This window comes from Triturus cristatus, chromosome 1_1 (assembly GCF_964204655.1).
Source record: "Triturus cristatus chromosome 1_1, aTriCri1.1, whole genome shotgun sequence".
Taxonomy (NCBI): Eukaryota; Metazoa; Chordata; class Amphibia; order Caudata; family Salamandridae; genus Triturus; species Triturus cristatus.
Genome location: NC_140579.1, coordinates 844,931,852 through 844,957,995, shown reverse-complemented (window position 1 = coordinate 844,957,995; position 26,144 = coordinate 844,931,852).

Below are 26,144 nucleotides of genomic sequence, written 5' to 3'. Positions count from 1 at the left end.
TTCCTTCAACAGGAATCCATTGTGTGGTTTTCACCAGAAAAGTTTATAAGTGTCCATTTTTGAAACGTACAAATATTCCTCTAAAATCAGCAGAACTACGAATTCCAATTTACTCACCTGTTATCGGGAGAGAACCCAGGGCTGCATCTGTTAGCCCAGCACTGACCCTGAAAAGTAATTCTAAGCGTACTTACCAGTAACTTGTATTTCCTTCTATAGGAATCCATTGTGTGGTTTTCACCAGAAAAGTTTCTAAGTGTCCATTTTTGAAACGTACAAATATTCCTCTAAAATCAGCCGAACTACGAATTCCAATTTACTCACCTGTTATCAGGAGAGAACCCAGTGCTGCATCTTTTAGACCAGCACTGACCCTGAAAAGTAATTCTAAGCGTACTTACCAGTAACTTGTATTTTCTTCCATAGGAATCCATTGTGTGGTTTTCACCAGAAAAGTTTCTGTGTCCATTTTTGAAACGTACAAATATTCCTCTATAATCTGCAGAACTACGAATTCCAATTTACTCACCTGTTATCAGGAGAGAACCCAGGGCTGCATATTTTAGCCCAGCACTGACCCTGAAAAGTAATTCTAAGCGTACTTACTAGTAACTTGTATTTCCTTCCACAGGAATCCATTGTGTGGTTTTCACCAGAAAAGTTTCTAATTGTCCATTTTTAAAACGTACAAATATTCCTCTAAAATCAGCAGAACTACGAATTCCAATTTACTCACCTGTTATCAGGAGAGAACCCAGGGCTGCATCTGTTAGCCCAGCACTGACCCTGAAAAGTAATTCTAAGCATACTTACCAGTAACTTGTATTTCCTTCCATAGGAATCCATTGTGTGGTTTTCACCAGAAAAGTTTCCAAGTGTCCATTTTTGAAACATACAAATATTCCTCTAAAATCAGCCGAACTACGAATTCCAATTTACTCACCTGTTATCAGGAGAGAACCCAGTGCTGCATCTTTTAGACCAGCACTGACCCTGAAAAGTAATTCTAAGCGGACTTACCAGTAACTTGTATTTCCTTCCATAGGAATCCATTGTGTGGTTTTCACCAGAAAAGTTTCTAAGTGTCCATTTTTGAAACGTACAAATATTCCTCTAAAATCAGCAGAACTACGAATTCCAATTTACTCACCTGTTATCTGGAGAGAACCCAGGGCTGCATCTGTTAGCCCAGCACTGACCCTGAAAAGTAATTCTAAGCATACTTACCAGTAACTTGTATTTCCTTTTATAGGAATCCATTGTGTGGTTTTCACCAGAAAAGTTTCTAAGTGTCCATTTTTGAAACATACAAATATTCCTCTAAAATCAGCAGAACTACGAATTCCAATTTACTCACCTGTTATCAGGAGAGAACCCAGGGCTGCATCTGTTAGCCCAGCACTGACCCTGAAAAGTAATTCTAAGCATACTTACCAGTAACTTGTATTTCCTTCCATAGGAATCCATTGTGTGGTTTTCATCAGAAAAGTTTCTAAGTGTCCATTTTTGAAACGTACAAATAGTCCTCTAAAATCAGCCGAACTACGAATTCCAATTTACTCACCTGTTATCAGGAGAGAACCCAGTGCTTCATCTTTTAGACCAGCACTGACCCTGAAAAGTAATTCTAAGCGTACTTACCAGTAACTTGTATTTCCTTCCGTAGGAATCCATTGTGTGGTTTTCATCAGATAAGTTTCTAAGTGTCCAATTTTGAAATGTACAAATATTCCTCTAAAATCAGCCGATCTATGAATTCCGATTTACTCACCTGTTATCAGGAGAGAACCCAGGGCTGCATATTTTAGCCTAGCACTGACCCTGAAAAGTAATTCTAAGCGTACTTACTAGTAACTTGTATTTCCTTCCACAGGAATCCATTGTGTGGTTTTCACCAGAAAAGTTTCTAAGTGTCCATTTTTGAAACGTACAAATATTCCTCTAAAATCAGCAGAACTACGAATTCCAATTTACTCACCTGTTATCAGGAGAGAACCCAGGGCTGCATCTGTTAGCCCAGCACTGACCCTGAAAAGTAATTCTGAGCATACTTACCAGTAACTTGTATTTACTTCCATAGGAATCCATTGTGTGGTTTTCACCAGAAAAGTTTCTAAGTGTCCATTTTTGAAACGTACAAATATTCCTCTAAAATCAGCCGAACTACGAATTCCAATTTACTCACCTGTTATCAGGAGAGAACCCAGTGCTGCATCTTTTAGACCAGCACTGACCCTGAAAAGTAATTCTAAGCGTAAATACCAGTAACTTGTATTTACTTCCATAGGAATCCATTGTGTGGTTTTCACCAGAAAAGTTTCTAAGTGTCCATTTTTGAAACGTACAAATATTCCTCTAAAATCAGCCGAACTACGAATTCAAATTTACTCACCTGTTATCAGGAGAGAACCCAGTGCTGCATCTTTTAGACCAGCACTGACCCTGAAAAGTAATTCTAAGCGTACTTAACAGTAATTTGTATTTCCTTCCATAGGAATCCATTGTGGGGTTTTCACCAGAAAAGGTTCTAAGTGTCCATTTTTGAAACGTACAAATAGTCCTCTAAAATCAGCCGAACTACGAATTCCAATTTACTCACCTGTTATCAGGAGAGAACCCAGGGCTGCATCTGTTAGCCCAGCACTGACCCTGAAAAGTAATTCTAAGTGTACTTACCAGTAACTTGTATTTCCTTCCATAGGAATCCATTGTGTGGTTTTCACCAGAAAAGTTTCTAAGTGCCCATTTTTGAAACGTACAAATATTCCTCTAAAGTCAGCAGAACTACGAATTCCAATTTACTCACCTGTTATCTGGAGAGAACCCAGGGCTGCATCTGTTAGCCCAGCACTGACCCTGAAAAGTAATTCTAAGCATACTTACCAGTAACTTGTATTTCCTTTTATAGGAATCCATTGTGTGGTTTTCACCAGAAAAGTTTCTAAGTGTCCATTTTTGAAACATACAAATATTCCTCTAAAATCAGCAGAACTACGAATTCCAATTTACTCACCTGTTATCAGGAGAGAACCCAGGGCTGCATCTGTTAGCCCAGCACTGACCCTGAAAAGTAATTCTAAGCATACTTACCAGTAACTTGTATTTCCTTCCATAGGAATCCATTGTGTGGTTTTCACCAGAAAAGTTTCTAAGTGTCCATTTTTGAAACGTACAAATATTCCTCTAAAATCAGCCGAACTACGAATTCCAATTTACTCACCTGTTATCAGGAGAGAACCCAGTGCTGCATCTTTTAGACCAGCACTGACCCTGAAAAGTAATTCTAAGCGTAAATACCAGTAACTTGTATTTACTTCCATAGGAATCCATTGTGTGGTTTTCACCAGAAAAGTTTCTAAGTGTCCATTTTTGAAACGTACAAATATTCCTCTAAAATCAGCCGAACTACGAATTCAAATTTACTCACCTGTTATCAGGAGAGAACCCAGTGCTGCATCTTTTAGACCAGCACTGACCCTGAAAAGTAATTCTAAGCGTACTTAACAGTAATTTGTATTTCCTTCCATAGGAATCCATTGTGTGGTTTTCACCAGAAAAGGTTCTAAGTGTCCATTTTTGAAACGTACAAATAGTCCTCTAAAATCAGCCGAACTACGAATTCCAATTTACTCACCTGTTATCAGGAGAGAACCCAGGGCTGCATCTGTTAGCCCAGCACTGACCCTGAAAAGTAATTCTAAGTGTACTTACCAGTAACTTGTATTTCCTTCCATAGGAATCCATTGTGTGGTTTTCACCAGAAAAGTTTCTAAGTGCCCATTTTTGAAACGTACAAATATTCCTCTAAAGTCAGCAGAACTACGAATTCCAATTTACTCACCTGTTATCAGGAGAGAACCCAGGGCTGCATCTGTTAGCTCAGCACTGACCATGAAAAGTAATTCTAAGCATACTTACCAGTAACTTGTATTTCCTTCCATAGGAATCCATTGTGTGGTTTTCACCAGAAAAGTTTCTAAGTGTTCATTTTTAAAACTTACAAATATTCCTCTAAAATCAGCCGAACTACGAATTCCAATTTACTCACCTGTTATCAGGAGAGAACCCAGTGCTGCATCTTTTAGACCAGCACTGACCCTGAAAAGTAATTCTAAGCATACTTACCAGTAACTTGTATTTCCTTCCATAGGAATCCATTGTGTGGTTTTCACCAGAAAAGTTTCTTTGTCCATTTTTGAAACGTACAAATATTCCTCTAAAATCAGCAGAACTAGGAATTCCAATTTACTCACCTGTTATCAGGAGAGAACCCAGGGCTGCATATTTTAGACCAGCACTGACCCTGAAAAGTAATTCTAAGCGTACTTACTAGTAACTTGTATTTCCTTCAACAGGAATCCATTGTGTGGTTTTCACCAGAAAAGTTTCTAAGTGTCCATTTTTGAAACGTACAAATATTCCTCTAAAATCAGCAGAACTACGAATTCCAATTTACTCACCTGTTATCGGGAGAGAACCCAGGGCTGCATCTGTTAGCCCAGCACTGACCCTGAAAAGTAATTCTAAGCGTACTTACCAGTAACTTGTATTTCCTTCCATAGGAATCCATTGTGTGGTTTTCACCAGAAAAGTTTCTAAGTGTCCATTTTTGAAACGTACAAATATTCCTCTAAAATCAGCCGAACTACGAATTCCAATTTACTCACCTGTTATCAGGAGAGAACCCAGTGCTGCATCTTTTAGACCAGCACTGACCCTGAAAAGTAATTCTAAGCGTACTTACCAGTAACTTGTATTTTCTTCCATAGGAATCCATTGTGTGGTTTTCACCAGAAAAGTTTCGGTGTCCATTTTTGAAACGTACAAATATTCCTCTATAATCTGCAGAACTACGAATTCCAATTTACTCACCTGTTATCAGGAGAGAACCCAGGGCTGCATATTTTAGCCCAGCACTGACCCTGAAAAGTAATTCTAAGCGTACTTACTAGTAACTTGTATTTCCTTCCACAGGAATCCATTGTGTGGTTTTCACCAGAAAAGTTTCTAATTGTCCATTTTTAAAACGTACAAATATTCCTCTAAAATCAGCAGAACTACGAATTCCAATTTACTCACCTGTTATCAGGAGAGAACCCAGGGCTGCATCTGTTAGCCCAGCACTGACCCTGAAAAGTAATTCTAAGCATACTTACCAGTAACTTGTATTTCCTTCCATAGGAATCCATTGTGTGGTTTTCACCAGAAAAGTTTCCAAGTGTCCATTTTTGAAACATACAAATATTCCTCTAAAATCAGCCGAACTACGAATTCCAATTTACTCACCTGTTATCAGGAGAGAACCCAGTGCTGCATCTTTTAGACCAGCACTGACCCTGAAAAGTAATTCTAAGCGGACTTACCAGTAACTTGTATTTCCTTCCATAGGAATCCATTGTGTGGTTTTCACCAGAAAAGTTTCTAAGTGTCCATTTTTGAAACGTACAAATATTCCTCAAAAATCAGCAGAACTACGAATTCCAATTTACTCACCTGTTATCTGGAGAGAACCCAGGGCTGCATCTGTTAGCCCAGCACTGACCCTGAAAAGTAATTCTAAGCATACTTACCAGTAACTTGTATTTCCTTTTATAGGAATCCATTGTGTGGTTTTCACCAGAAAAGTTTCTAAGTGTCCATTTTTGAAACATACAAATATTCCTCTAAAATCAGCAGAACTACGAATTCCAATTTACTCACCTGTTATCAGGAGAGAACCCAGGGCTGCATCTGTTAGCCCAGCACTGACCCTGAAAAGTAATTCTAAGCATACTTACCAGTAACTTGTATTTCCTTCCATAGGAATCCATTGTGTGGTTTTCATCAGAAAAGTTTCTAAGTGTCCATTTTTGAAACGTACAAATAGTCCTCTAAAATCAGCCGAACTACGAATTCCAATTTACTCACCTGTTATCAGGAGAGAACCCAGGGCTGCATCTGTTAGCCCAGCACTGACCCTGAAAAGTAATTCTAAGTGTACTTACCAGTAACTTGTATTTTCTTCCATAGGAATCCATTGTGTGGTTTTCACCAGAAAAGTTTCTAAGTGTCCATTTTTGAAACGTACAAATATTCCTCTAAAATCAGCAGAACTACGAATTCCAATTTACTCACCTGTTATCAGGAGAGAACCTAGGGCTGCATCAGTTAGCTCAGCACTGACCATGAAAAGTAATTCTAAGCATACTTACCAGTAACTTGTATTTCCTTCCATAGGAATCCATTGTGTGGTTTTCACCAGAAAAGTTTCTAAGTGTCCATTTTTGAAACGTACAAATATTCCTCTAAAATCAGCCGAACTACGAATTCCAATTTACTCACCTGTTATCAGGAGAGAACCCAGTGCTGCATCTTTTAGACCAGCACTGACCCTGAAAAGTAATTCTAAGCGTACTTACCAGTAACTTGTATTTTCTTCCATAGGAATCCATTGTGTGGTTTTCACCAGAAAAGTTTCTGTGTCCATTTTTGAAACGTACAAATATTCCTCTAAAATCTGCAGAACTACGAATTCCAATTTACTCACCTGTTATCAGGAGAGAACCCAGGGCTGCATATTTTAGCCCAGCACTGACCCTGAAAAGTAATTCTAAGCGTACTTACTAGTAACTTGTATTTCCTTCCACAGGAATCCATTGTGTGGTTTTCACCAGAAAAGTTTCTAAGTGTCCATTTTTGAAACGTACAAATATTCCTCTAAAATCAGCAGAACTACGAATTCCAATTTACTCACCTGTTATCAGGAGAGAACCCAGGGCTGCATCTGTTAGCCCAGCACTGACCCTGAAAAGTAATTCTAAGCATACTTACCAGTAACTTGTATTTCCTTCCATAGGAATCCATTGTGTGGTTTTCACCAGAAAAGTTTCCAAGTGTCCATTTTTGAAACATACAAATATTCCTCTAAAATCAGCCGAACTACGAATTCCAATTTACTCACCTGTTATCAGGAGAGAACCCAGTGCTGCATCTTTTAGACCAGCACTGACCCTAAAAAGTAATTCTAAGCGTACTTACCAGTAACTTGTATTTCCTTCCATAGGAATCCATTGTGTGGTTTTCACCAGAAAAGTTTCTTTGTCCATTTTTGAAACATACAAATATTCCTCTAAAATCAGCAGAACTACGAATTCCAATTTACTCACCTGTTATCAGGAGAGAACCCAGGGCTGCATATTTAAGCCCAGCACTGACCCTGAAAAGTAATTCTAAGCGTACATACTAGTAACTTGTATTTCCTTCCACAGGAATCCATTGTGTGGTTTTCACCAGAAAAGTTTCTAAGTGTCCATTTTTCAAACGTACAAATATTCCTCTAAAATCAGCAGAACTACGAATTCCAATTTACTCACCTGTTATCTGGAGAGAACCCAGGGCTGCATCTGTTAGCCCAGCACTGACCCTGAAAAGTAATTCTAAGCATACTTACCAGTAACTTGTATTTCCTTTCATAGGAATCCATTGTGTGGTTTTCACCAGAAAAGTTTCTAAGTGTCCATTTTTGAAACATACAAATATTCCTCTAAAATCAGCAGAACTACGAATTCCAATTTACTCACCTGTTATCAGGAGAGAACCCAGGGCTGCATCTGTTAGCCCAGCACTGACCCTGAAAAGTAATTCTAAGCATACTTACCAGTAATTTGTATTTCCTTCCATAGGAATCCATTGTGTGGTTTTCATCAGAAAAGTTTCTAAGTGTCCATTTTTGAAACGTACAAATAGTCCTCTAAAATCAGCCGAACTACGAATTCCAATTTACTCACCTGTTATCAGGAGAGAACCCAGGGCTGCATCTGTTAGCCCAGCACTGACCCTGAAAAGTAATTCTAAGTGTACTTACCAGTAACTTGTATTTTCTTCCATAGGAATCCATTGTGTGGTTTTCACCAGAAAAGTTTCTAAGTGTCCATTTTTGAAACGTACAAATATTCCTCTAAAATCAGCAGAACTACGAATTCCAATTTACTCACCTGTTATCGAGAGAGAACCCAGGGCTGCATCTGTTAGCCCAGCACTGACCCTGAAAAGTAATTCTAAGCGTACTTACCAGTAACTTGTATTTCCTTTCATAGAAATCCATTGTGTGGTTTTCACCAGAAAAGTTTCTAAGTGTCCATTTTTGAAATGTACAAATATTCCTCTAAAATCAGCAGAACTACGAATTCCAATTTACTCACCTGTTATCAGGAGAGAACCCAGTGCTGCATCTTTTAGACCAGCACTGACCCTGAAAAGTAATTCTAAGCGTACTTACCAGTAACTTGTATTTACTTCCATAGAAATCCATTGTGTGGTTTTCACCAGAAAAGTTTCTAAGTGTCCATGTTTGAAACGTACAAATATTCCTCTAAAATCAGCCGAACTACGAATTCAAATTTACTCACCTGTTATCAGGAGAGAACCCAGGGCTGCATCTGTTAGCCCAGCACTGACCCTGAAAAGTAATTCTAAGTGTACTTACCAGTAACTTGTATTTCCTCCCATAGGAATCCATTGTGTGGTTTTCACCAGAAAAGTTTCTAAGTGTCCATTTTTGAAACGTACAAATATTCCTCTAAAATCAGCCGAACTACGAATTCCAATTTACTCACCTGTTATCAGGAGAGAACCCAGTGCTGCATCTTTTAGACCAGCACTGACCCTGAAAAGTAATTCTAAGCGTACTTACCAGTAACTTGTATTTTCTTCCATAGGAATCCATTGTGTGGTTTTCACCAGAAAAGTTTCTGTGTCCATTTTTGAAACGTACAAATATTCCTCTAAAATCTGCAGAACTACGAATTCCAATTTACTCACCTGTTATCAGGAGAGAACCCAGGGCTGCATATTTTAGCCCAGCACTGACCCTGAAAAGTAATTCTAAGCGTACTTACTAGTAACTTGTATTTCCTTCCACAGGAATCCATTGTGTGGTTTTCACCAGAAAAGTTTCTAAGTGTCCATTTTTGAAACGTACAAATATTCCTCTAAAATCAGCAGAACTACGAATTCCAATTTACTCACCTGTTATCAGGAGAGAACCCAGGGCTGCATCTGTTAGCCCAGCACTGACCCTGAAAAGTAATTCTAAGCATACTTACCAGTAACTCGTATTTCCTTCCATAGGAATCCATTGAGTGGTTTTCACCAGAAAAGTTTCAAAGTGTCCATTTTTGAAACATACAAATATTCCTTCAAAATCAGCCGAACTACGAATTCCAATTTACTCACCTGTTATCAGGAGAGAACCCAGTGCTGCATCTTTTAGACCAGCACTGACCCTGAAAAGTAATTCTAAGCGTACTTACCAGTAACTTGTATTTAGTTCCATAGGAATCCATTGTGTGGTTTTCACCAGAAAAGTTTCTAAGTGTCCATTTTTGAAACGTACAAATATTCCTCTAAAATCAGCCGAACTACGAATTCCAATTTACTCACCTGTTATCAGGAGAGAACCCAGTGCTGCATCTTTTAGACCAGCACTGACCCTTAAAGTATTTCTAAGCGTACTTACCAGTAACTTGTATTTACTTCCATAGGAATCCATTGTGTGGTTTTCACCAGAAAAGTTTCTAAGTGTCCATTTTTGAAACGTACAAATATTCCTCTAAAATCAGCAGAACTACAAATTCCAATTTACTCACCTGTTATCAGGAGAGAACCCAGGGCTGCATCTGTTAGCTCAGCACTGACCATGAAAAGTAATTCTAAGCATACTTACCAGTAACTTGTATTTCCTTCCATAGGAATCCATTGTGTGGTTTTCACCAGAAAAGTTTCTAAGTGTTCATTTTTGAAACGTACAAATATTCCTAAAAAATCAGCCGAACTACGAATTCCAATTTACTCACCTGTTATCAGGAGAGAACCCAGTGCTGCATCTTTTAGCCCAGCACTGACCCTGAAAAGTAATTCTAAGCGTACTTACCAGTAACTTGTATTTCCTTCCATAGGAATCCATTGTGTGGTTTTCACCAGAAACGTTTCTGTGTCCATTTTTGAAACGTACAAATATTCCTCTAAAATCAGCCGAACTACGAATTCAAATTTACTCACCTGTTATCAGGAGAGAACCCAGTGCTGCATCTTTTAGACCAGCACTGACCCTGAATAGTAATTCTAAGCGTACTTACCAGTAATTTGTATTTCCTTCCATAGGAATCCATTGTGTGGTTTTCACCAGAAAAGTTTCTAAGTGTCCATTTTTGAAACGTACAAATAGTCCTCTATAATCAGCCGAACTACGAATTCCAATTTACTCACCTGTTATCAGGAGAGAACACAGGGCTGCATCTGTTAGCCCAGCACTGACCCTGAAAAGTAATTCTAAGTGTACTTACCAGTAACTTGTATTTCCTTCCATAGGAATCAATTGTGTGGTTTTCACCAGAAAAGTTTCTAAGTGTCCATTTTTGAAACGTACAAATATTCCTCTAAAATCAGCCGAACTACGAATTCCAATTTACTCACCTGTTATCAGGAGAGAACCTAGGGCTGCATCTGTTAGCTCAGCACTGACCCTGAAAAGTAATTCTAAGCGTACTTACCAGTAGCTTGTATTTCCTTCCATAGGAATCCATTGTGTGGTTTTCACCAGAAAAGTTTCTGTGTCCATTTTTGAAACGTACAAATATTCCTCTAAAATCAGCAGAACTACGAATTCGAATTTACTCACCTGTTATCAGGAGAGAACCCAGGGCTGCATATTTAAGCCCAGCACTGACCCTGAAAAGTAATTCTAAGCGTACTTACTAGTAACTTGTATTTCCTTCCACAGGAATCCATTGTGTGGTTTTCACCAGAAAAGTTTCTAAGTGTCCATTTTTGAAACGTACAAATATTCCTCTAAAATCAGCAGAACTACGAATTCCAATTTATTCACCTGTTATCTGGAGAGAACCCAGGGCTGCATCTGTTAGCCTAGCACTGACCCTGAAAAGTAATTCTAAGCGTACTTACCAGTAACTTGTATTTCCTTTCATAGGAATCCATTGTGTGGTTTTCACCAGAAAAGTTTCTAAGTGTCCATTTTTGAAACATACAAAGATTCCTCTAAAATCAGCAGAACTGCGAATTCCAATTTACTCACCTGTTATCAGGAGAGAACCCAGGGCTGCATCTGTTAGCCCAGCACTGACCCTGAAAAGTAATTCTAAGCATACTTACCAGTAACTTGTATTTCCTTCCATAGGAATCCATTGTGTGGTTTTCATCAGAAAAGTTTCTAAGTGTCCATTTTTGAAACGTACAAATAGTCCTCTAAAATCAGCCGAACTACGAATTCCAATTTACTCACCTGTTATCAGGAGAGAACCCAGGGCTGCATCTGTTAGCCCAGCACTGACCCTGAAAAGTAATTCTAAGTGTACTTACCAGTAACTTGTATTTTCTTCCATAGGAATCCATTGTTTGGTTTTCACCAGAAAAGTTTCTAAGTGTCCATTTTTGAAACGTACAAATATTCCTCTAAAATCAGCAGAACTACGAATTCCAATTTACTCACCTGTTATCAGGAGAGAACCCAGGGATGCATCAGTTAGCTCAGCACTGACCATGAAAAGTAATTCTAAGCATACTTACCAGTAACTTGTATTTCCTTCCATAGGAATCCATTGTGTGGTTTTCACCAGAAATGTTTCTGTGTCCATTTTTGAAACGTACAAATAGTCCTCTAAAATCAGCCGAACTACGAATTCAAATTTACTCACCTGTTATCAGGAGAGAACCCAGTGCTGCATCTGTTAGACCAGCACTGACCCTGAAAAGTAATTCTAAGCGTACTTACCAGTAATTTGTATTTCCTTCCATAGGAATCCATTGTGTGGTTTTCACCAGAAAAGTTTCTAAGTGTCCATTTTTGAAACGTACAAATAGTCCTCTAAAATCAGCCGAACTACGAATTCCAATTTACTCACCTGTTATCAGGAGAGAACACAGGGCTGCATCTGTTAGCCCAGCACTGACCCTGAAAAGTAATTCTAAGTGTACTTACCAGTAACTTGTATTTCCTTCCATAGGAATCCATTGTGTGGTTTTCATCAGAAAAGTTTCTAAGTGTCCATTTTTGAAACGTACAAATAGTCCTCTAAAATCAGCCGAACTACGAATTCCAATTTACTCACCTGTTATCAGGAGAGAACCCAGGGCTGCATCTGTTAGCCCAGCACTGACCCTGAAAAGTAATTCTAAGTGTACTTACCAGTAACTTGTATTTTCTTCCATAGGAATCCATTGTGTGGTTTTCACCAGAAAAGTTTCTAAGTGTCCATTTTTGAAACGTACAAATATTCCTCTAAAATCAGCAGAACTACGAATTCCAATTTACTCACCTGTTATCAGGAGAGAACCCAGTGCTGCATCTTTTAGACCAGCACTGACCCTGAAAAGTAATTCTAAGCGTACTTACCAGTAACTTGTATTTACTTCCATAGGAATCCATTGTGTGGTTTTCACCAGAAAAGTTTCTAAGTGTCCATGTTTGAAACGTACAAATATTCCTCTAAAATCAGCCGAACTACGAATTCAAATTTACTCACCTGTTATCAGGAGAGAACCCAGGGCTGCATCTGTTAGCCCAGCACTGACCCTGAAAAGTAATTCTAAGTGTACTTACCAGTAACTTGTATTTCCTCCCATAGGAATCCATTGTGTGGTTTTCACCAGAAAAGTTTCTAAGTGTCCATTTTTGAAACGTACAAATAGTCCTCTAAAATCAGCCGAACTACGAATTCCAATTTACTCACCTGTTATCAGGAGAGAACCCAGGGCTGCATCTGTTAGCCCAGCACTGACCCTGAAAAGTAATTCTAAGTGTACTTACCAGTAACTTGTATTTTCTTCCATAGGAATCCATTGTGTGGTTTTCACCAGAAAAGTTTCTAAGTGTCCATTTTTGAAACGTACAAATATTCCTCTAAAATCAGCCGAACTACGAATTCCAATTTACTCACCTGTTATCAGGAGAGAACCCAGTGCTGCATCTTTTAGACCAGCACTGACCCTGAAAAGTAATTCTAAGCGTACTTACCAGTAACTTGTATTTTCTTCCATAGGAATCCATTGTGTGGTTTTCACCAGAAAAGTTTCTGTGTCCATTTTTGAAACGTACAAATATTCCTCTAAAATCTGCAGAACTACGAATTCCAATTTACTCACCTGTTATCAGGAGAGAACCCAGGGCTGCATATTTTAGCCCAGCACTGACCCTGAAAAGTAATTCTAAGCGTACTTACTAGTAACTTGTATTTCCTTCCACAGGAATCCATTGTGTGGTTTTCACCAGAAAAGTTTCTAAGTGTCCATTTTTGAAACGTACAAATATTCCTCTAAAATCAGCAGAACTACGAATTCCAATTTACTCACCTGTTATCAGGAGAGAACCCAGGGCTGCATCTGTTAGCCCAGCACTGACCCTGAAAAGTAATTCTAAGCATACTTACCAGTAACTCGTATTTCCTTCCATAGGAATCCATTGTGTGGTTTTCACCAGAAAAGTTTCAAAGTGTCCATTTTTGAAACATACAAATATTCCTTCAAAATCAGCCGAACTACGAATTCCAATTTACTCACCTGTTATCAGGAGAGAACCCAGTGCTGCATCTTTTAGACCAGCACTGACCCTGAAAAGTAATTCTAAGCGTACTTACCAGTAACTTGTATTTACTTCTATAGGAATCCATTGTGTGGTTTTCACCAGAAAAGTTTCTAAGTGTCCATTTTTGAAACGTACAAATATTCCTCTAAAATCAGCCGAACTACGAATTCCAATTTACTCACCTGTTATCAGGAGAGAACCCAGTGCTGCATCTTTTAGACCAGCACTGACCCTTAAAGTATTTCTAAGCGTACTTACCAGTAACTTGTATTTACTTCCATAGGAATCCATTGTGTGGTTTTCACCAGAAAAGTTTCTAAGTGTCCATTTTTGAAACGTACAAATATTCCTCTAAAATCAGCAGAACTACAAATTCCAATTTACTCACCTGTTATCAGGAGAGAACCCAGGGCTGCATCTGTTAGCTCAGCACTGACCATGAAAAGTAATTCTAAGCATACTTACCAGTAACTTGTATTTCCTTCCATAGGAATCCATTGTGTGGTTTTCACCAGAAAAGTTTCTAAGTGTTCATTTTTGAAACGTACACATATTCCTAAAAAATCAGCCGAACTACGAATTCCAATTTACTCACCTGTTATCAGGAGAGAACCCAGTGCTGCATCTTTTAGCCCAGCACTGACCCTGAAAAGTAATTCTAAGCGTACTTACCAGTAACTTGTATTTCCTTCCATAGGAATCCATTGTGTGGTTTTCACCAGAAACGTTTCTGTGTCCATTTTTGAAACGTACAAATATTCCTCTAAAATCAGCCGAAATACGAATTCAAATTTACTCACCTGTTATCAGGAGAGAACCCAGTGCTGCATCTTTTAGACCAGCACTGACCCTGAATAGTAATTCTAAGCGTACTTACCAGTAATTTGTATTTCCTTCCATAGGAATCCATTGTGTGGTTTTCACCAGAAAAGTTTCTAAGTGTCCATTTTTGAAACGTACAAATAGTCCTCTATAATCAGCCGAACTACGAATTCCAATTTACTCACCTGTTATCAGGAGAGAACACAGGGCTGCATCTGTTAGCCCAGCACTGACCCTGAAAAGTAATTCTAAGTGTACTTACCAGTAACTTGTATTTCCTTCCATAGGAATCAATTGTGTGGTTTTCACCAGAAAAGTTTCTAAGTGTCCATTTTTGAAACGTACAAATATTCCTCTAAAATCAGCAGAACTACGAATTCCAATTTACTCACCTGTTATCAGGAGAGAACCTAGGGCTGCATCTGTTAGCTCAGCACTGACCCTGAAAAGTAATTCTAAGCGTACTTACCAGTAGCTTGTATTTCCTTCCATAGGAATCCATTGTGTGGTTTTCACCAGAAAAGTTTCTGTGTCCATTTTTGAAACGTACAAATATTCCTCTAAAATCAGCAGAACTACGAATTCGAATTTACTCACCTGTTATCAGGAGAGAACCCAGGGCTGCATATTTAAGCCCAGCACTGACCCTGAAAAGTAATTCTAAGCGTACTTACTAGTAACTTGTATTTCCTTCCACAGGAATCCATTGTGTGGTTTTCACCAGAAAAGTTTCTAAGTGTCCATTTTTGAAACGTACAAATATTCCTCTAAAATCAGCAGAACTACGAATTCCAATTTATTCACCTGTTATCTGGAGAGAACCCAGGGCTGCATCTGTTAGCCTAGCACTGACCCTGAAAAGTAATTCTAAGCGTACTTACCAGTAACTTGTATTTCCTTTCATAGGAATCCATTGTGTGGTTTTCACCAGAAAAGTTTCTAAGTGTCCATTTTTGAAACATACAAATATTCCTCTAAAATCAGCAGAACTGCGAATTCCAATTTACTCACCTGTTATCAGGAGAGAACCCAGGGCTGCATCTGTTAGCCCAGCACTGACCCTGAAAAGTAATTCTAAGCATACTTACCAGTAACTTGTATTTCCTTCCATAGGAATCCATTGTGTGGTTTTCATCAGAAAAGTTTCTAAGTGTCCATTTTTGAAACGTACAAATAGTCCTCTAAAATCAGCCGAACTACGAATTCCAATTTACTCACCTGTTATCAGGAGAGAACCCAGGGCTGCATCTGTTAGCCCAGCACTGACCCTGAAAAGTAATTCTAAGTGTACTTACCAGTAACTTGTATTTTCTTCCATAGGAATCCATTGTGTGGTTTTCACCAGAAAAGTTTCTAAGTGTCCATTTTTGAAACGTACAAATATTCCTCTAAAATCAGCAGAACTACGAATTCCAATTTACTCACCTGTTATCAGGAGAGAACCCAGGGCTGCATCAGTTAGCTCAGCACTGACCATGAAAAGTAATTCTAAGCATACTTACCAGTAACTTGTATTTCCTTCCATAGGAATCCATTGTGTGGTTTTCACCAGAAATGTTTCTGTGTCCATTTTTGAAACGTACAAATATTCCTCTAAAATCAGCCGAACTACGAATTCAAATTTACTCACCTGTTATCAGGAGAGAACCCAGTGCTGCATCTGTTAGACCAGCACTGACCCTGAAAAGTAATTCTAAGCGTACTTACCAGTAATTTGTATTTCCTTCCATAGGAATCCATTCTGTGGTTTTCACCAGAAAAGTTTCTAAGTGTCCATTTTTGAAACGTACAAATATTCCTCTAAAATCAGCAGAACTACGAATTCCAATTTACTCACCTGTTATCTGGAGAGAACCCAGGGCTGCATCTGTTAGCCCAGCACTGACCCTGAAAAGTAATTCTAAGCATACTTACCAGTAACTTGTATTTCCTTTTATATGAATCCATTGTGTGGTTTTCACCAGAAAAGTTTCTAAGTGTCCATTTTTGAAACATACAAATATTCCTCTCAAATCAGCAGAACTACGAATTCCAATTTACTCACCTGTTATCAGGAGAGAACCCAGGGCTGCATCTGTTAGCCCAGCACTGACCCTGAAAAGTAATTCTAAGTGTACTTACCAGTAACTTGTATTTTCTTCCATAGGAATCCATTGTGTGGTTTTCACCAGAAAAGTTTCTAAGTGTCCATTTTTGAAACGTACAAATATTCCTCTAAAATCAGCAGAACTACGAATTCCAATTTACTCACCTGTTATCAGGAGAGAACCCAGTGCTGCATCTTTTAGACCAGCACTGACCCTGAAAAGTAATTCTAAGCGTACTTACCAGTAACTTGTATTTACTTCCATAGGAATCCATTGTGTGGTTTTCACCAGAAAAGTTTCTAAGTGTCCATGTTTGAAACGTACAAATATTCCTCTAAAATCAGCCGAACTACGAATTCAAATTTACTCACCTGTTATCAGGAGAGAACCCAGGGCTGCATCTGTTAGCCCAGCACTGACCCTGAAAAGTAATTCTAAGTGTACTTACCAGTAACTTGTATTTCCTCCCATAGGAATCCATTGTGTGGTTTTCACCAGAAAAGTTTCTAAGTGTCCATTTTTGAAACGTACAAATAGTCCTCTAAAATCAGCCGAACTACGAATTCCAATTTACTCACCTGTTATCAGGAGAGAACCCAGGGCTGCATCTGTTAGCCCAGCACTGACCCTGAAAAGTAATTCTAAGTGTACTTACCAGTAACTTGTATTTTCTTCCATAGGAATCCATTGTGTGGTTTTCACCAGAAAAGTTTCTAAGTGTCCATTTTTGAAACGTACAAATATTCCTCTAAAATCAGCCGAACTACGAATTCCAATTTACTCACCTGTTATCAGGAGAGAACCCAGTGCTGCATCTTTTAGACCAGCACTGACCCTGAAAAGTAATTCTAAGCGTACTTACCAGTAACTTGTATTTTCTTCCATAGGAATCCATTGTGTGGTTTTCACCAGAAAAGTTTCTGTGTCCATTTTTGAAACGTACAAATATTCCTCTAAAATCTGCAGAACTAGGAATTCCAATTTACTCACCTGTTATCAGGAGAGAACCCAGGGCTGCATATTTTAGCCCAGCACTGACCCTGAAAAGTAATTCTAAGCGTACTTACTAGTAACTTGTATTTCCTTCCACAGGAATCCATTGTGTGGTTTTCACCAGAAAAGTTTCTAAGTGTCCATTTTTGAAACGTACAAATATTCCTCTAAAATCAGCAGAACTACGAATTCCAATTTACTCACCTGTTATCAGGAGAGAACCCAGGGCTGCATCTGTTAGCCCAGCACTGACCCTGAAAAGTAATTCTAAGCATACTTACCAGTAACTCGTATTTCCTTCCATAGGAATCCATTGTGTGGTTTTCACCAGAAAAGTTTCAAAGTGTCCATTTTTGAAACATACAAATATTCCTTCAAAATCAGCCGAACTACGAATTCCAATTTACTGACCTGTTATCAGGAGAGAACCCAGTGCTGCATCTTTTAGACCAGCACTGACCCTGAAAAGTAATTCTAAGCGTACTTACCAGTAACTTGTATTTACTTCTATAGGAATCCATTGTGTGGTTTTCACCAGAAAAGTTTCTAAGTGTCCATTTTTGAAACGTACAAATATTCCTCTAAAATCAGCCGAACTACGAATTCCAATTTACTCACCTGTTATCAGGAGAGAACCCAGTGCTGCATCTTTTAGACCAGCACTGACCCTTAAAGTATTTCTAAGCGTACTTACCAGTAACTTGTATTTACTTCCATAGGAATCCATTGTGTGGTTTTCACCAGAAAAGTTTCTAAGTGTCCATTTTTGAAACGTACAAATATTCCTCTAAAATCAGCAGAACTACAAATTCCAATTTACTCACCTGTTATCAGGAGAGAACCCAGGGCTGCATCTGTTAGCTCAGCACTGACCATGAAAAGTAATTCTAAGCATACTTACCAGTAACTTGTATTTCCTTCCATAGGAATCCATTGTGTGGTTTTCACCAGAAAAGTTTCTAAGTGTTCATTTTTGAAACGTACACATATTCCTAAAAAATCAGCCGAACTACGAATTCCAATTTACTCACCTGTTATCAGGAGAGAACCCAGTGCTGCATCTTTTAGCCCAGCACTGACCCTGAAAAGTAATTCTAAGCGTACTTACCAGTAACTTGTATTTCCTTCCATAGGAATCCATTGTGTGGTTTTCACCAGAAACGTTTCTGTGTCCATTTTTGAAACGTACAAATATTCCTCTAAAATCAGCCGAAATACGAATTCAAATTTACTCACCTGTTATCAGGAGAGAACCCAGTGCTGCATCTTTTAGACCAGCACTGACCCTGAATAGTAATTCTAAGCGTACTTACCAGTAATTTGTATTTCCTTCCATAGGAATCCATTGTGTGGTTTTCACCAGAAAAGTTTCTAAGTGTCCATTTTTGAAACGTACAAATAGTCCTCTATAATCAGCCGAACTACGAATTCCAATTTACTCACCTGTTATCAGGAGAGAACACAGGGCTGCATCTGTTAGCCCAGCACTGACCCTGAAAAGTAATTCTAAGTGTACTTACCAGTAACTTGTATTTCCTTCCATAGGAATCAATTGTGTGGTTTTCACCAGAAAAGTTTCTAAGTGTCCATTTTTGAAACGTACAAATATTCCTCTAAAATCAGCAGAACTACGAATTCCAATTTACTCACCTGTTATCAGGAGAGAACCTAGGGCTGCATCTGTTAGCTCAGCACTGACCCTGAAAAGTAATTCTAAGCGTACTTACCAGTAGCTTGTATTTCCTTCCATAGGAATCCATTGTGTGGTTTTCACCAGAAAAGTTTCTGTGTCCATTTTTGAAACGTACAAATATTCCTCTAAAATCAGCAGAACTACGAATTCGAATTTACTCACCTGTTATCAGGAGAGAACCCAGGGCTGCATATTTAAGCCCAGCACTGACCCTGAAAAGTAATTCTAAGCGTACTTACTAGTAACTTGTATTTCCTTCCACAGGAATCCATTGTGTGGTTTTCACCAGAAAAGTTTCTAAGTGTCCATTTTTGAAACGTACAAATATTCCTCTAAAATCAGCAGAACTACGAATTCCAATTTATTCACCTGTTATCTGGAGAGAACCCAGGGCTGCATCTGTTAGCCTAGCACTGACCCTGAAAAGTAATTCTAAGCGTACTTACCAGTAACTTGTATTTCCTTTCATAGGAATCCATTGTGTGGTTTTCACCAGAAAAGTTTCTAAGTGTCCATTTTTGAAACATACAAATATTCCTCTAAAATCAGCAGAACTGCGAATTCCAATTTACTCACCTGTTATCAGGAGAGAACCCAGGGCTGCATCTGTTAGCCCAGCACTGACCCTGAAAAGTAATTCTAAGCATACTTACCAGTAACTTGTATTTCCTTCCATAGGAATCCATTGTGTGGTTTTCATCAGAAAAGTTTCTAAGTGTCCATTTTTGAAACGTACAAATAGTCCTCTAAAATCAGCCGAACTACGAATTCCAATTTACTCACCTGTTATCAGGAGAGAACCCAGGGCTGCATCTGTTAGCCCAGCACTGACCCTGAAAAGTAATTCTAAGTGTACTTACCAGTAACTTGTATTTTCTTCCATAGGAATCCATTGTGTGGTTTTCACCAGAAAAGTTTCTAAGTGTCCATTTTTGAAACGTACAAATATTCCTCTAAAATCAGCAGAACTACGAATTCCAATTTACTCACCTGTTATCAGGAGAGAACCCAGGGCTGCATCAGTTAGCTCAGCACTGACCATGAAAAGTAATTCTAAGCATACTTACCAGTAACTTGTATTTCCTTCCATAGGAATCCATTGTGTGGTTTTCACCAGAAATGTTTCTGTGTCCATTTTTGAAACGTACAAATATTCCTCTAAAATCAGCCGAACTACGAATTCAAATTTACTCACCTGTTATCAGGAGAGAACCCAGTGCTGCATCTGTTAGACCAGCACTGACCCTGAAAAGTAATTCTAAGCGTACTTACCAGTAATTTGTATTTCCTTCCATAGGAATCCATTCTGTGGTTTTCACCAGAAAAGTTTCTAAGTGTCCATTTTTGAAACGTACAAATATTCCTCTAAAATCAGCAGAACTACGAATTCCAATTTACTCACCTGTTATCTGGAGAGAACCCAGGGCTGCATCTGTTAGCCCAGCACTGACCCTGAAAAGTAATTCTAAGCATACTTACCAGTAACTTGTATTTCCTTTTATATGAATCCATTGTGTGGTTTTCACCAGAAAAGTTTCTAAGTGTCCATTTTTGAAACATACAAATATTCCTCTCAAATCAGCAGAACTACGAATTCCAATTTACTCACCTGTTATCAGGAGAGAACCCAGGGCTGCATCTGTTAGCCCAGCACTGACCCTGAAAAGTAATTCTAAGCATACTTACCAGTAACTTGTATTTCCTTCCATAGGAATCCATTGTGTGGTTTTCATCAGAAAAGTTTCTAAGTGTCCATTTTTGAAACGTACAAATAGTCCTCTAAAATCAGCCGAACTACGAATTCCAATTTACTCACCTGTTATCAGGAGAGAACCCAGGGCTGCATCTGTTAGCCCAGCACTGACCCTGAAAAGTAATTCTAAGTGTACTTACCAGTAACTTGTATTTTCTTCCATAGGAATCCATTGTGTGGTTTTCACCAGAAAAGTTTCTAAGTGTCCATTTTTGAAACGTACAAATATTCCTCTAAAATCAGCAGAACTACGAATTCCAATTTACTCACCTGTTATCAGGAGAGAACCCAGGGCTGCATCAGTTAGCTCAGCACTGACCATGAAAAGTAATTCTAAGCATACTTACCAGTAACTTGTATTTCCTTCCATAGGAATCCATTGTGTGGTTTTCACCAGAAAAGTTTCTAAGTGTCCATTTTTGAAACGTACAAATATTCCTCTAAAATCAGCCGAACTACGAATTCCAATTTACTCACCTGTTATCAGGAGAGAACCCAGTGCTGCATCTTTTAGACCAGCACTGACCCTGAAAAGTAATTCTAAGCGTACTTACCAGTAACTTGTATTTTCTTCCATAGGAATCCATTGTGTGGTTTTCACCAGAAAAGTTTCTGTGTCCATTTTTGAAACGTACAAATATTCCTCTAAAATCTGCAGAACTACGAATTCCAATTTACTCACCTGTTATCAGGAGAGAACCCAGGGCTGCATATTTTAGACCAGCACTGACCCTGAAAAGTAATTCTAAGCGTACTTACTAGTAACTTGTATTTCCTTCCACAGGAATCCATTTTGTGGTTTTCACCAGAAAAGTTTCTAATTGTCCATTTTTAAAACGTACAAATATTCCTCTAAAATCAGCAGAACTACGAATTCCAATTTACTCACCTGTTATCAGGAGAGAACCCAGGGCTGCATCTGTTAGCCCAGCACTGACCCTGAAAAGTAATTCTAAGCATACTTACCAGTAACTTGTATTTCCTTCCATAGGAATCCATTGTGTGGTTTTCACCAGAAAAGTTTCCAAGTGTCCATTTTTGAAACATACAAATATTCCTCTAAAATCAGCCGAACTACGAATTCCAATTTACTCACCTGTTATCAGGAGAGAACCCAGTGCTGCATCTTTTAGACCAGCACTGACCCTGAAAAGTAATTCTAAGCGGACTTACCAGTAACTTGTATTTCCTTCCATAGGAATCCATTGTGTGGTTTTCACCAGAAAAGTTTCTAAGTGTCCATTTTTGAAACGTACAAATATTCCTCTAAAATCAGCAGAACTACGAATTCCAATTTACTCACCTGTTATCTGGAGAGAACCCAGGGCTGCATCTGTTAGCCCAGCACTGACCCTGAAAAGTAATTCTAAGCATACTTACCAGTAACTTGTATTTCCTTTTATAGGAATCCATTGTGTGGTTTTCACCAGAAAAGTTTCTAAGTGTCCATTTTTGAAACATACAAATATTCCTCTAAAATCAGCAGAACTACGAATTCCAATTTACTCACCTGTTATCAGGAGAGAACCCAGGGCTGCATCTGTTAGCCCAGCACTGACCCTGAAAAGTAATTCTAAGCATACTTACCAGTAACTTGTATTTCCTTCCATAGGAATCCATTGTGTGGTTTTCATCAGAAAAGTTTCTAAGTGTCCATTTTTGAAACGTACAAATAGTCCTCTAAAATCAGCAGAACTACGAATTCCAATTTACTCACCTGTTATCAGGAGAGAACCTAGGGCTGCATCAGTTAGCTCAGCACTGACCATGAAAAGTAATTCTAAGCATACTTACCAGTAACTTGTATTTCCTTCCATAGGAATCCATTGTGTGGTTTTCACCAGAAAAGTTTCTAAGTGTCCATTTTTGAAACGTACAAATATTCCTCTAAAATCAGCCGAACTACGAATTCCAATTTACTCACCTGTTATCAGGAGAGAACCCAGTGCTGCATCTTTTAGACCAGCACTGACCCTGAAAAGTAATTCTAAGCGTACTTACCAGTAACTTGTATTTTCTTCCATAGGAATCCATTGTGTGGTTTTCACCAGAAAAGTTTCTGTGTCCATTTTTGAAATGTACAAATATTCCTCTAAAATCTGCAGAACTACGAATTCCAATTTACTCACCTGTTATCAGGAGAGAACCCAGGGCTGCATATTTTAGCCCAGCACTGACCCTGAAAAGTAATTCTAAGCGTACTTACTAGTAACTTGTATTTCCTTCCACAGGAATCCATTGTGTGGTTTTCACCAGAAAAGTTTCTAAGTGTCCATTTTTGAAACGTACAAATATTCCTCTAAAATCAGCAGAACTACGAATTCCAATTTACTCACCTGTTATCAGGAGAGAACCCAGGGCTGCATCTGTTAGCCCAGCACTGACCCTGAAAAGTAATTCTAAGCATACTTACCAGTAACTTGTATTTCCTTCCATAGGAATCCATTGTGTGGTTTTCACCAGAAAAGTTTCCAAGTGTCCATTTTTGAAACATACAAATATTCCTCTAAAATCAGCCGAACTACGAATTCCAATTTACTCACCTGTTATCAGGAGAGAACCCAGTGCTGCATCTTTTAGACCAGCACTGACCCTAAAAAGTAATTCTAAGCGTACTTACCAGTAACTTGTATTTCCTTCCATAGGAATCCATTGTGTGGTTTTCACCAGAAAAGTTTCTTTGTCCATTTTTGAAACATACAAATATTCCTCTAAAATCAGCAGAACTACGAATTCCAATTTACTCACCTGTTATCAGGAGAGAACCCAGGGCTGCATATTTAAGCCCAGCACTGACCCTGAAAAGTAATTCTAAGCGTACATACTAGTAACTTGTATTTCCTTCCACAGGAATCCATTGTGTGGTTTTCACCAGAAAAGTTTCTAAGTGTCCATTTTTCAAACGTACAAATATTCCTCTAAAATCAGCAGAACTACGAATTCCAATTTACTCACCTGTTATCTGGAGAGAACCCAGGGCTGCATCTGTTAGCCCAGCACTGACCCTGAAAAGTAATTCTAAGCATACTTACCAGTAACTTGTATTTCCTTTCATAGGAATCCATTGTGTGGTTTTCACCAGAAAAGTTTCTAAGTGTCCATTTTTGAAACATACAAATATTCCTCTAAAATCAGCAGAACTACGAATTCCAATTTACTCACCTGTTATCAGGAGAGAACCCAGGGCTGCATCTGTTAGCCCAGCACTGACCCTGAAAAGTAATTCTAAGCATACTTACCAGTAATTTGTATTTCCTTCCATAGGAATCCATTGTGTGGTTTTCATCAGAAAAGTTTCTAAGTGTCCATTTTTGAAACGTACAAATAGTCCTCTAAAATCAGCCGAACTACGAATTCCAATTTACTCACCTGTTATCAGGAGAGAACCCAGGGCTGCATCTGTTAGCCCAGCACTGACCCTGAAAAGTAATTCTAAGTGTACTTACCAGTAACTTGTATTTTCTTCCATAGGAATCCATTGTGTGGTTTTCACCAGAAAAGTTTCTAAGTGTCCATTTTTGAAACGTACAAATATTCCTCTAAAATCAGCAGAACTACGAATTCCAATTTACTCACCTGTTATCGGGAGAGAACCCAGGGCTGCATCTGTTAGCCCAGCACTGACCCTGAAAAGTAATTCTAAGCGTACTTACCAGTAACTTGTATTTCCTTTCATAGAAATCCATTGTGTGGTTTTCACCAGAAAAGTTTCTAAGTGTCCATTTTTGAAATGTACAAATATTCCTCTAAAATCAGCAGAACTACGAATTCCAATTTACTCACCTGTTATCAGGAGAGAACCCAGTGCTGCATCTTTTAGACCAGCACTGACCCTGAAAAGTAATTCTAAGCGTACTTACCAGTAACTTGTATTTACTTCCATAGAAATCCATTGTGTGGTTTTCACCAGAAAAGTTTCTAAGTGTCCATGTTTGAAACGTACAAATATTCCTCTAAAATCAGCCGAACTACGAATTCAAATTTACTCACCTGTTATCAGGAGAGAACCCAGGGCTGCATCTGTTAGCCCAGCACTGACCCTGAAAAGTAATTCTAAGTGTACTTACCAGTAACTTGTATTTCCTCCCATAGGAATCCATTGTGTGGTTTTCACCAGAAAAGTTTCTAAGTGTCCATTTTTGAAACGTACAAATATTCCTCTAAAATCAGCCGAACTACGAATTCCAATTTACTCACCTGTTATCAGGAGAGAACCCAGTGCTGCATCTTTTAGACCAGCACTGACCCTGAAAAGTAATTCTAAGCGTACTTACCAGTAACTTGTATTTTCTTCCATAGGAATCCATTGTGTGGTTTTCACCAGAAAAGTTTCTGTGTCCATTTTTGAAACGTACAAATATTCCTCTAAAATCTGCAGAACTACGAATTCCAATTTACTCACCTGTTATCAGGAGAGAACCCAGGGCTGCATATTTTAGCCCAGCACTGACCCTGAAAAGTAATTCTAAGCGTACTTACTAGTAACTTGTATTTCCTTCCACAGGAATCCATTGTGTGGTTTTCACCAGAAAAGTTTCTAAGTGTCCATTTTTGAAACGTACAAATATTCCTCTAAAATCAGCAGAACTACGAATTCCAATTTACTCACCTGTTATCAGGAGAGAACCCAGGGCTGCATCTGTTAGCCCAGCACTGACCCTGAAAAGTAATTCTAAGCATACTTACCAGTAACTCGTATTTCCTTCCATAGGAATCCATTGAGTGGTTTTCACCAGAAAAGTTTCAAAGTGTCCATTTTTGAAACATACAAATATTCCTTCAAAATCAGCCGAACTACGAATTCCAATTTACTCACCTGTTATCAGGAGAGAACCCAGTGCTGCATCTTTTAGACCAGCACTGACCCTGAAAAGTAATTCTAAGCGTACTTACCAGTAACTTGTATTTAGTTCCATAGGAATCCATTGTGTGGTTTTCACCAGAAAAGTTTCTAAGTGTCCATTTTTGAAACGTACAAATATTCCTCTAAAATCAGCCGAACTACGAATTCCAATTTACTCACCTGTTATCAGGAGAGAACCCAGTGCTGCATCTTTTAGACCAGCACTGACCCTTAAAGTATTTCTAAGCGTACTTACCAGTAACTTGTATTTACTTCCATAGGAATCCATTGTGTGGTTTTCACCAGAAAAGTTTCTAAGTGTCCATTTTTGAAACGTACAAATATTCCTCTAAAATCAGCAGAACTACAAATTCCAA